General features: G+C 37.9%; 1 protein-coding gene across 1 annotated transcript in view; it reads left to right on the top strand.

Annotated features, from left to right (window-relative positions):
- The window catches only part of HDAC9 (histone deacetylase 9), a 704,899-nt gene that overhangs the window by 557,283 nt on the left and 133,874 nt on the right, over nucleotides 1–13,742 (top strand). The window lies entirely within an intron of this gene.

Genomic DNA, 13,742 nt, shown 5'->3' with positions numbered 1-13,742 from the left:
TGGCTGGGGGAGACAGCAGGGAAAGGCTCCCCACTGCCAGAATCTTTCCTCACTGCTTCCCCGCTGCAGAACCTAACCCAGCTGTCTCCCGCTGCCAGAGTAGTTCATTGTGACATGTAGCTACACACCACAGTGGCAAGTGTTGATGCAGCCTGCCTTTCAGTATGGCAGGTAACTACACGTGTACTGCCTGTACACAACATGCTGTCGTAAATGTGGACATAGCCTATACCAGACTTATCCAGGACATGTACTAGGGTGCTGTTACCACTGTTAGAAGGCCATGTGGAGAAACTAAACAGTTTCTAGTAAGAATTGGAATATATCAATGCTCAGTCCTTAGCCCCTTTTTGTTCACGATGCACTAGCAGAAAACATCCAGAGAGTGGCACCCTGGCACATGCTCTTTCCAGATGATGCTGTGCTATGTGGGACAGCAAAAAGGAAGTGGAAGAAAGCTTAGTGAGATGTAGGTGTGTACCTGAAAGAAATGGCATGAAAATTAGCAGCATTGAAAGAGACTATATGGTCTGTAGATTCGATGATACCTTTCAGGAAGACAAAGAATACCATAAGTTTGAGGGGTCAGCTACTACTACAAACAGACGTTTAAGTCTTCAGGTTTGATTGTATGGGATAATGATGAACTCAGAGATGAATTAATAAGCAGAACAGGAAAGACATGGACTAAATGGAGAGAATTGAGTGGAATGAACTGCAACAGGAGAATTATCTCATTGCAAATTAAGATCTACAAGATGGTAATTACAAAAAGAAAAGGAGTACTTGTGGTATCTTAGAGACTAACAAATTTACTTGAGCATAAGCTTTCGTGAGCTACAGCTCACTTCATCAGATGCATTCAGTGGAAAATACAGTGGGGAGATTTATATACATAGAGAACATGAAACAATGGGTGTTACCATACACACTGTAACGAGAACCTTGTAACAAGAGTGATCACTTTCGTTACAGTGTGTATGGTAACACCCATTGTTTCGTGTTCTCTATGTATATAAATCTCCCCACTGTATTTTCCACTGAATGCATCCGATGAAGTGAGCTGTAGCTCACGAAAGCTTATGCTCAGATAAATTTGTTAGTCTCTAAGGTGCCACAAGTACTCCTTTTGTTTTTGCAAATACAGACTAACACGGCTGCTACTCTGAAACCTGTCAAGATGGTAATTAGGCCTTCACTTTTGTATGGCTCTGAATGCTGGGCACTGAGGAAGAGACAGGAGCAGATCTTGAATGCAGTAGAAATGAAGATGTTAGGATGGAGGCTTGGAGTTGCAAGGATGGACCATGGAGTTAATGGATTAGAGGTGATGTGAAGATGGTAGAAAAGTTGAGAGAATCCAGGTTCAGATGGTTTGGGAGTGTGAAAAGAAGATTGGAAAAATATGTAGGAAACAGGGTGTTAAATTTAGAAGTGGAGGGTAAGAGAAGGGGTGGAAGACTCAAACCTAGATGGATGGATGTCATACAAAAGGATATGATTAGCTGCAGACTTTCCAAGGAACTGCTTCAAGACAGACTGGAATGGCGAAGAGTGACTCAAAGAGCTGATGCATATAGATAGGGCTAAGGCTAGAAGTAGTAGTTTGGGATGGCCTGGATTACTTACAAATGATCCCAAATGGGGGCCAGTACAACCTTCATGACACATTATCCTGTCAAATTCTTATGTGTATTATTACAACACCTAGAGGTCCTAACCAAGATCAGGGACCCTTTGTGCCAGGTACCATGTATAGACATAGCAAGAGACAGGCCCTGTCCCAAAGATCTTATAATCAAAATGGAGGCCAGAATAAATACTGAAGCCCATATTTTCTGTGATTCAGCTTTGCCCTGCACCTTTTGTACAGAAGCAAAATAGGTGTAAAATGCTACCTTTTGTAAGCATTTTATATCCACTTTGCCCTCACTTTCCTGTAGTGAAAATGATCATAAAAAGTACAGGTCACTGGTGAATTGGACTCTGTATGTGCCAAATATTTTTCAGAAAAAATATTTTAAAAATATTTATAGAGTTTTACAAGAAACTGTATTAGAAATAAATCTATTCCTCTTCCTATAAAGTCAGGCTGCCTTATACGACGAGCTGAACTGTACAGGTCTCACAGGGAGAGAGAAATGATGACTAATTCTAACCTCTTAAACTTTGCCTGAAATAGGTTCTTTCACACAAATATTTCAATTTTTAAGGTTTTATATCCAGGGCCCTTCCAGAACTAGCAGTTTGAAACTGTTGAATGGCTGGGAATCTCCCCTTTCCAGTAATATTCCTAATTTTCTTTTTTCAGAGATGCACGTTTTTGGACTTTATACTATTCCTGGACTATTATCAATTCCATACCTCATGCTGTTGTAATTTTGGGGAGAAATTGCACATGTTGGAGAAAGAAAAAGACTGTATTAAGGCCAGTGGTTTTAATAATAAATGATGACTCCCTGAAGTTGATCAGAGGTTTCGGATGTTCGGAGTATCCCAGGAAAAATGAATAAAGTGTTGGTGAGATGGCCAAAAGGGGATTCTAAATGCAAATTATCTTGTGCCTCTGATAATTATCAAAGGGTTCCACAGTTTTTTAATCACCATCTGAGATCTGATTGATCATTACATGATGCCACCTGAGATGCGATTGATTTATTACAACACCTCCCTATGAACTGTGTTATGAAGTTGATAATTATGGGAAGCAGAAACTAATTTTAATGTGGGCAAATTTATCTCCCCCCCAGTATGTCACTGAAAATAGTGATTGTTTTCCTGCCCATCTGACTTGCTGCTGTGTGAAGAAATCTTGAAATCATTTCTCAGCTATATTTTTTGTCCAGTTGATAGGCAAAAAACCCACAAAAGTAAGGAAGAGCAGGCTTTTATGATAATGTCATCATCGGCTCCCAGCTTCAAAAGCTTCTGTGGCTTTTGAGTTGTCATTTATAACTTGGAACTGAATCAACCCATAGTTCCCTTGATACATTTAGAGAAATTGATAACAGACCACTTCTTTTATGGCTCAGAGGAGGCAACTCCGATCACATCACTATTGGCAGTCAATATTATTTTCTGACATGGTTGTAAAAGTATAAAGAGGCTTATGGCATTTGTTTAGATGAGGAATGGGCTCTCAAGCTGTGCTAGGGTTTATGGGTCCAGATTAGTGAATAGCAAAGGGAATATGATGTTTGCAAACAGGATATGATTTTATTTAAGTTTGGGTTTCATACTTTGATCCCTGGGGACTGCCCTGCAGACAGAAGAGAATTCCACTTTTATCATGAAATAGGGCAGTCATCCAATACCAAGAAAAAACAACCACCACCACCCTGCGATGTGCAAAGTCAGATCTTTAAATTGGAAGAGGAGGAGCTGTGGAAGAGTCAAAACAATACTCTGCATGAAATCAGACTTACACAGCATCAATGTTGAGAGGACTAACTGAACAGTAGTCCATGTAATAAATATTGATGTAGTTTGATCAGTTTAGCCACTCTCTGCTGTGCACAATGGGTTTGGGACTATTCCGTATATGCACGGTGAATTCCTTGTAACTTTGCTTTCATATATACGAACCATAGGTAAAAGTATCTGCTGGTGTAAATGGGTGCAGTTTCACTGACTGCAGTGGAGTCCTGCTCATTTACACCAATAGAGAATTTTACCATCTGACTACCCAGAAGAAGAAAGTGTAGATGTGTGTGTTTATATAAATATATTTTTAAAAATGCATGCAGCTTTTCCCCCTAAAGTTACTTTCTTTTAAAATACTGAATCAAGTTGGTGAATAATTTATTTGTTTATGTATTGTTCTTTTTTTCTCTGGTTTTAATTAATGTCGTGGTCTGATTGGTATTATCGTATCTCTCAGTGATACAGCTTTACTTCTTGATAGTGGTTTATTAGTGTATCTTTTGGATTGGTGGCTGCACAATTCTGAAAATCCTGGGTCATGTAAGTGGTCCTTACTCACGTGAGTTTGCTTTATTAGGGCAATGGTATTATTTCTGTTAGTGAGGACAAGTCATATGAGTAATTATTTGCAGGACAGGGCTGGACTTGTGCAAATTCAAGCAGTCCACACAGAGGACTACACTCTTCAGGGCTATCAGGGTAGCATCTTTCTCAAGCATGAAATGTATGTGAAAAAGAAAATAAGAGAACAAAACTGTGTACACATAAGACATTATTTGGGTAGAGGCGCAAAGAAGGAATCTGGAAGGCACATTATGTAATTGTGATAATGTTGATATTTTTCATGTCCTGAAGCAGCCATTTGACAAACCTGTGGACATAGACCAAATCTGCTGAGTCCGGGATCTCGCAACTGTTTCTCTTCCCCTTTGAACAGATGGTGCTGAGACTCTACCTTCAGTTCACTGCCCACAGCACAATTCCCCAGTCTATACAGATTTAAGAGCAGATACTCTGTTCCAGTCTTCTCCCTCTGTAACACTCCTATGCCATCCCCCTCCCCCACAAGCCCCAGCACAGAGTCATGCTGGGGGCAGTGAGAGCTGTCCTGTGTTGTTTAACTAGCAGACAGTCCCTTGGCTTTGTTGCCAATGGGTAAAAGTTAGAAGAGCTTCAATTTGTTCAGTCTTGTACAGGCCTCTGATTGGGGACTGGACAGAAAACTGAGGAGATGTAACCCTTTGCAACGCAACTTTTCTGCCTGGTGGAATCTTGGTAAAGCAAAGAATCTGTCCCTTTAGATCTATTTTGCCTCATTTTTAATAATGAAGCTCTTTCTTAATTGCATTCACTATTTCACAGGTACTAAGACAACCCAAATTATAAAGCACCAAACGTCATTTGGAACGCAGAGAATGAATGTGAAGCTGATAAAGTGTCATAAATTCAATGCCTTGAGGATTTTATTTCATTTTGTGGCTTCCACAAAAATATCAAGTATCCCAAAGCTTGCAAAGTATAGAGTAGTATTATGTAAAACAGAGAATCCCTCTTTATTTATAAGGGTGGTATTGAACATTATACACATAAGTTAATTATAAATAATTTTATATTACATTATATACGGTTTACAAACATACATACATATGTTCATAGCCCCCAAACAAGCTTACACATGCGCACACACATGAGATTTTGATAGAAACTACTTAGCTTTCTGCATTTGTACTTTGAAATTCCACTGTGACATGCTTCAGTGATGGAATTCAGCCTCCAGAATTGGCACAAGAACTTCTTTGTATTTTTCCTGTAATTTTTATCATAGTAAATACCAAGGCTCCATAATAGCTCCATAGTGACTCCTAACAGAAAGAATATCATCTATGTCCAAGAAGAGGGCTGAAACATGATGCATCCGAAAAATGAACTCTGTAGTAAGAGGTCAAACTTTTCAAAGAGGGGGCCTGAGTTCTACATGTAAGTATCTGCAGTTACTGTGATTGCATGCACAAATGGCTCAATTTGCACATGAACTCATAGGAACTGCATCATCAAATACAGGGAGGCAATTGCGTATGGATTTTTGCACACAAATACATTGAAAACTGAAGCAAATGTAGAGTTAAATTAATAGAATACTTAGGGCGAGGTCTGCAGTAACTTTTTTACCAGCATCTGGTGATATGTGCCACATATCTGAGACTTGAATCTGTGCCAAGCTGTATTATTTATGATCTTTTTCTAAAAATAAATTCTAATCCATCCTTTCTACCACCACTATTATATCCATCCAAATTTGGGTTCAAGACTTTGTGTTTTTGTGAGGTGTTTATAATATCTTCAGCTGCTGCAAGAGACATACAGAACCCTGAACTTGAATCTTTCCAAGAATTTAAGGTGGGTTATTAAGTTCAACTACTTCTTTTAAAGATAACATTATTTTAATACTTTTCTTGCACTTATATCTATACAGTTTTGTTAGTGATTTGAAAGCCAAAGAAGATCATTTAAAATTAAAAAAATGAAATGTTTTCCAATTCACTTTTAAAAATCTATCAGCACTGCTGTTACAAGCTTGCTTCTTCAGGCATTTATGGCTCAGAAATTGAATTCACAATGGAACTTTAAGCCCAATCACCAATGCAACAGGGCAAAATAGGGCCCTTGACGTTCTTTTTTTTTCCTTCAGCAGGAATATTTTCTCTAAATAAATTTTGGACTGTAGGTCATTCATGAGTAGCTAATTACTTGTATTTATTATTCCAAACTTTAGAAGTCTTGATTAGGGAACGCATAGGTAACATGGCATTTTTCTGTTCCTTGTTTGGAGTGGCTTAGCTCCAAGTGTATATATGGCGTACTCTTATGGTATGTCTCTACTGCAATCAGAGGCGAGACTTTGCGACTTGTTTTGACCTAGCTAGCTCAAATAATAACAGCAGTGAAACCAAGACAGAACAGGTGGCAGCATGGACTAGGCACTTGAATACATACCTAGAGTTCTGGACGGTGCTGCAATGGTTGTTGTTGTTGTGCTGTTGTTATTCAAGCTGGTTAGATCAAAGCTAGCTCAGGTACCTCTAGAAGTGCTGTGGTCACACCTCTGCCTGCAGTGTAGACATACCATTATAGTAACATTTCTTGTGCAAATAGTTGCCTTTCTAAATTCAAAATTCACTCTCTGGCTATAGTCTCCAATAATACCTGAAGAAGAGCTCTGTGTAAGCTCAAAAGCTTGTCTCTTTCACAAACAGAGGTTGGTCCAATAAAAGATTTTACCTCACCCACCTTGTCTCTCTCATATCCTGGGACCGACACACCTATTGCAACACTGAAAACATTTTCCAAAATCTTCTTAAAATTTGCTGTTTCCGTGGACTTTCCAGCCAGTAGACTCATTTATTAGAATATTATCAGGGAGCAAACACAAATGGGGAGTGAACACAGCCCAAGTGAATTCAGGTTGTTGGCGTGGTTTTTTTAAGTAACTGTGAAAATATTTTGAGGTATTTATCTAGCTCAGATTCTAAAGGTTGCATATTTATTATTTCCTTATAAATCACACTGGAAGTACAAGTACATTCCTGAATAGCTGCTATTCTGAGTACTCGTATATCAGGAAAACCATTATCAAAGCAAAATCTTAGTAAACAGCTGCAGTTTTATAAGTAATTATAATATTATAAGAAGCTCAGTATGCCAGTGTTGGAATATATTCTTTCTAAAGTATCCTACTCACACGCTTCAGATAAACGAAATTTATGAAGGAAACACCAGGCCAAGCACACATACTTTCTCTCCTTTGTTCACTATTGAGAGACATGGATGACAGGCCATTTATTAAGGATCGTTTCTAGGTTATGATGTACACACCTTAGCTTCTTTAGTCATGGTGAGATGAAACAGAAGCAGAGAAGCAAGACAGAGGCTCTTTTGATTCCTAGTGAAATCATGGATGTGATGAATGATCACTGTGACCAGTGATTCCATATGGATAGGAGACGGGAACTATTAGCATGGCAGCTGGAGTGTAGCACTGGGCATGGATATGAGCACACTGTTGCAGGCTAGTGCATTAACACTCTTTGGCACTAGCTCATTCCAATGATGACAGGCTCGTTGCTGGCAGACATATCAAAATGCCACACACACGTTTTAGAGGCTGTAATGCTTCAGGAAAATATTCAGTTACTACTTACATGCCAGTAACAAAAAACAGTGAAGGAAACATGTTTGCTCTGACAGAGTGTGAGACTCTGAAAACTTTTATACCTGCTAAGGCACATAAAATTCACTAAGCAACATACAAATTCCTGCGGATCACATGGTCACCTGGGAAATCTGTGATTTCGAGTGTATTTCTTACAGTTTTCTGTTGGTCCATTCCATGAAGGCCAATAACTTAGCTAGTTAATATTACTCTGTTGCATTCCATCTTTATATTTACCGTGTCTGACCACAACATAAAATCAATGTAATGGGTTCTCCAGAGTATGTGTTAAGCTACCGATTTCCCCTGAAATATATGTTGGTACAACTTCCATCTGAGAATATTTTAGCACAACTCCTAGTGGTTCAATGGATGAGAGGGAAGTCCCTTTAAATCGCTCCGAAGAGCTATTACTTTTGAACCACAATTACCCGTTTTTGCTCTTGCCCAAGATACTGTGCATATAATATACAGTAACTGCCATTAAAAGGTCATCTTTTGCCAACAGTTCCCACCAACCGGCATATGATCCTACTGGGGGAGCTGCATACATTTTAATTCAATATGTGCGTGTGAGAGAGATGCATTAGGAGTCAGAGGGTACCAAGCAGATATTCTAGCCCTTTGCATTTGAGATCTAGAGCTTGCCTTCACTGCAGTTTTAGCTCAAGGTGTAACTCAAGTGTTACCCCTAACTGACTCCTAACTGATACACATTAATAGCTCCAGTTAAGTGGCACTTTAAACTCAGGCTAGCTGGCCTGTTAGGGGGTGTGGGTTCAAGCTCAAGAGCTGCTGATGCAGGACCTACTAATTCACTAGGGACTCAGCTACTCTGAACTGCTACTACCATCACTCTGAGCGGCTTGAGTGTTTTTTTGTAGTGTGACTGCTCTCACTAGAGTGAGGCTAACTTAAGAGCTGTTAACTAGAGAGTAGATCATTCAAGCTAACGCTGCAGTTGAGACAAACCCCCCAACCTTAAAATTTGAGTTGAATGCACTCTGATTTTTAAAGGATAATATTCAGTGGCAGTTGTGCCCCTCCAACTCGGACATGTTTGATTAATCAGAAGAACCTACAGAGCTTGTAAGTGTGGGACCTAAAGAATGGCCCTGATCATTGCCTTTGTCTTGTATTATTTCCCGGTTATTGGTATATGTGAATTTGAGACTGAGCTTAGTTTCAGAGAAGAAGATAAGCTGTAGAACACTCTGCCTGCCTTCCTGTCTCTCTCTGATAATTGGAAATGACACACTTATATTGTTATATTATGAACAGAAAATCTGGATCCCAAATGCCCACAGGGTAGAGTTGGTGCCAGGATCTTGAAAGGACCCTTCTTAAGGAGGGAGAGAGTTTGGAATAGAGATCAATGGTGGGGGCTGGGATATGTGACGGGTGAGAGAGAGAGAAGAGAGAAAAGTTGCAAGAAAAATGTTTAACTGTTTTTAGAATTTTTTCATCACTCTCCCCATCCCTCAGATAGGATCCAGGCCACCAAAGATAAGTGTATATTTACAGTATTAGGCATATAGTATTTCAGATTTTTGTAATTAAAAAAGCCATTAAGATAAACAGTCCCCCCCACCCACCCAAATGTATCTTCCCTCACCTCTCCACCTCTCCCCACACAATGCATCTGGCCGTAATTTATAGTGGTAACAGCTATTTTCAGCTACTAACCAATCCAGCCTAACACAGAGTGTCCCAGTCTTGCTGTTGTAACAAGCACCCTATAAACTGGACTGTTATGTGTTGCTGTGAGGTCTTTTGTTTGTTTGCTTGCTTTTGGAATGTTAAGGTTTTCATTGTTAGGCCTCAAGATATCCGATATAAATTGATCATAAGAAATACATTCCTATCAAGTTCCTTTTGGTAGTATAAGATATAGCATTTCAAGTGCATCCAACACTTGAAGCATTAGATGCTTTTAGACAGTATAAATGCTTTTCATTTAAGTCATTCTCTCTTCCTTTTTAATATCGTCACATCTACGTCAAGAATAAGTAGTTTAATTTTTATCATTTGCAGCTTTACAGAGTATTAGTGTTGCTATTCATACCAATGGTTGAGCTACGATAGATGTGCTTGAAAGAGCCTGCAAAGTACAGTGTTCATTCAGAAAACTCTGAATGAAGTAAATTCATATGGGTCTTAAAAACTTTACTCTTCAGACTGGGGTTGTGTTTTCTGGCTCACAGCATTATCACAGATTATTCTTATTCTTTGAAGGTCTGCATAAATGATAAGAACACTGATGCCAAAAAACTGAGTATACTTATATTTTAATACTGAAGTTTTGGTGCTATCAAAATTCTATTAAAACCCCTTTTTGTTTTATGTTATGTATATTTTATTCTATCAAGATACTGAATGCTCTAGGTTAATTTTCAAAACATCCAAAGCATATGTTCCTCATGGGAAAATAAACAACCATTAATAGGGATTAAAGTGAAAGGATCCTGTGCTAGAAACCAATCGAATTTAGTATAAAATGCTAAATTTTATATAGGGTTTTATTTAAAATATTCTGTAGGAATATCTAACAGGGATAACATTTTCTATTAAAGTCTATAGGATGGTCCAAAACACCTATGGAAAAGGCATCACTTTCTATTAAATTCTATAGGACTTTTCCATAAAGAAACTATGACATCTTTAGCAAGAATGTTATGCACTAAGTATATAGGTTGTCCATGAGGTGGACCTGAGGTAGGCAGGAAGTAATGATGGACTACACAAAGACTCAAATCCTACTCCACTTATTCATATATGTTGTCCTGTTGTATTCATCTTGTACAAGTAATCCAAACAAAAATTAGTCTTGTATACCTGACTGGACTTTAACACAGCAGTTGTCTTCACATTTCACTGGGGAACACCCAGTAAAATATTTAAATTAAACATCATTTGTGTAGTTTTAAATGTTTCAGGGGATTGCATTTGAGACATTTTCTGAGGAGCTGTTACCTATTTAATAAATAATCATTTATCTGTAGAGTCGAAATAATTGTAAATATTGCCCTTCAATTTAGTTAGAATTGTTTCTCATCAAATACCTCTTTCAGACTATGATACATTCAGAAGATACTTAGATCGTGGTATAAGTTACATCCCGGTACATTGGTGTGAGTATATGTAGGTGGCATTAAAACACACAGAAGAGTGGGGTTGGAACAGAAAAAATAAACAAGAGGTGCATAAAAGCAAAAAGAAGCTTCCCATCCTCTTACATTCTGGCTACTTTTTCTACTACAACCTTCTCCTTCCTCTCCAATTTCTTACAGTAGTAACACACATACATTTACATTCAGACACTAGGTTGTTGCAGTGTCCAGCCTATTTATGACACCTCTGAATTTGGCCCATCGTGCGCAATCAAGAAGATACATAGGGCTACCTTCTGCTTTCTTTTACATCCCAGTGTATTGCAATTAAAGAGTGAAATCTAGGAAAACTAACAGACATAACTTTCACATTTGCCTTTTTATACAGTGGTAGTTCAATAGCATGCTGCTGAATAAACTACTGAGTAAATTGCCTCTAAGAAAATGTCTTAGGTCCAAGCAACTGAGATATTTAAAACTAGTAATAATAGGGAAAGAAACAATTCTGCACTGATAGAGGGATGAACTAGATCATCTAATAGATGATTCCTCCTCCATTCCTGACCTCAGGAGTTGAATTTTATGTGCCAAGATCTTCTTTAGTTTTTTCTCAGGGAAATCTCCCATGGAGTTCAATAGAGATTTGCAGGAGTGTGGACTCCAGAATTTAATTTTTAAGGGGTAAAATGTAAAGCTGTATCTCCCCATGTTGATCATCCCTTTTTCGTGTGTGTGTTAATTTTCTTGTACCCTTCTTGCAGCACACACAGTTCCACAGCTGGAAGTGTGCACCTGTTGCTTTGGGAGATCCAAATGCATGATATGTGCCATCCCCAATTCATCTGTTAAAGTGCTGAATTTCCCTTATACTCTCTGTTAGTCATATTTGAAAATACTTTGAGACATGGAGTACTTGTGGCAGTTTAGAGACTAACAAATTTATTAGCGCATAAGCTTTCGAGGGCTACAGCTCACTTCTTCGGATGCATAGACTGGAACATATAGTAAGAAGAAATATATATACATACGGATAAGTTGGAAGTTGCCATACAAACTATGAGAGGCTAATTAGGTAAGATGAGCTATTATCAGCAGGAGAAACATGCTGTTTTGTTTTCCAATTTCCCATTATTATCTCAAGTCCCTTTAAAATTAGGCTCTCGTGGGTCAAGAGCTCATAGGGAAATTTCCAGTGGTAAATATTGGGCCTTGTTCCAATTCATTCTCCTTATCCACAGTAGAACACAGAAAATAGTTAACACAATAAACAGTCTGGGCAACAGGGATAGTGCTCAGCTGCTAGCAATCCTTTTCTCATGTTATAGAGGAGACAACCATTTTGAAGGGCGGATACATTCACAAACTGTGGTTACAATTTTTGACTCAACAAGCAAGTCTGGAAATGAATCATAGCCCCTCCAAGGCTGTAGGTTCCCTGCTTGCTTGTATCTTGGCACGTTGAACTGCAGTTGAATCATTTTCATCAACCACTGCTTTGGTTTTTTAACCTTCATTTGCTAGCCATGCACATGGTAGGAAAGGGCTCCTGTTTAGCCCTTCTCTTAATAAGCATTCAAATTGAATACAATACTGTGTTTATCCTACTCTATTGTGTTTAACAAATATCTTCTATTTTTTTTCCATTTTTGACTTAAAATAGATCTTAATGACAGCTGCTTCATATGAAGCATTAGAGACAAACGCCGCAGGAGTGTTGTCTAATGGCTGAAGCTTCGGGACTTAGTGCTTGTTGGTTTCATTCTGCGATCTACCTATTGACGTACTGTGTATCCTTGGAAAAGCTGCTTAATTTCTTAAAAAATAATATTACCCATCTGTAAGAGAAGCATAATAAATCATTACTTATTTGTGTTGTGAGGCTTAATTCATGTTTGTACAGCACTTTGACATCCTCAGATGAAAATACAAAATATCTTCATTCTACTAAGCTTGACAAGCAAATGCAAGTCTTACTATTCAAAGGGCCTAATTCTCCTCTCACACTGATGAGAATGTGGACTGACACACTTGAAGTCAGTTGTGTTATACCAGTGTAACCTGGTGAAAGAGAAAGAGGAATCAGGTGCAATACACTGAAAAATGAGATCATTACGACAGCTTGAAATTTAATAGTAATGTAACATCAATGATGAACACATTTGACAGGTGTATAGAAGATCAAATTTCTTTCTATTTCTACTATTTCTAGAGAATTCCTCAGAAATTCCAGAGTCAATAACAGTTGCATCTATTTTCAATTACCTGATTTCGTTTTTGAGAAATTAAGAACAGAAATTCAAATTAAAAACATGTCTCAGTGTATTTGGAAACTTTAAAAAATAGTATCTGCCACCTAGAATTGGTATTTCTAAAGCTTTTTTATTTTCATAGTGGACTTGTGTGATATTTTTCCTATTTAAAGGTACTTCCTATAGAGCATCAAAGCAGGCTGCATATTTGCCAGATTCAAATATTTCATACTAATGTGTCTGCTTGGTATGAAATCATACGATGTAAATGCAACCCTTCACCATTTTCATTCATTAGTTTTTATTCTGCTTTGCATTCATTACTTTATGCAAGCACATTTAATGGATTATTGAAAACAGAAGTATTTCATAAGTGTAACTTTTTAAACATATTTACTAAAGTTCTTAATCTATGCTGTCTCATGTCTGCTGTATTCCCTTATTTTTTTTAATAGGTGGCAGGATCTCATTTAATACTTATGATAGAAAATAATTTGAAGAGTCAGCAATCCTGTTAATCTTTAATTAAATGTTAGTAGCTAAAACAAACTGGTCCGAATTCATCCCTGATATAACTGCATCAAATTCAGTGGAATTGCAGCAGAGATTAATTTTTCACATTGTATTTCTTCCTTATTTTGCTCCTATCTCAAGCATGAATCAAATGAATCATAAATGTATAGTTTGCATTCAGAAATCTAACAAACTATTTGATTATATTTCTATTTTCCACTAGGCAAATCCTAGCAA

This window comes from Lepidochelys kempii, chromosome 2 (genome assembly GCF_965140265.1).
Source record: "Lepidochelys kempii isolate rLepKem1 chromosome 2, rLepKem1.hap2, whole genome shotgun sequence".
Lineage (NCBI taxonomy): Eukaryota > Metazoa > Chordata > Testudines > Cheloniidae > Lepidochelys > Lepidochelys kempii.
The sequence above is the reverse complement of the archived record's forward strand: the minus strand, read 5'-3'. Positions and strand labels throughout refer to the sequence as shown.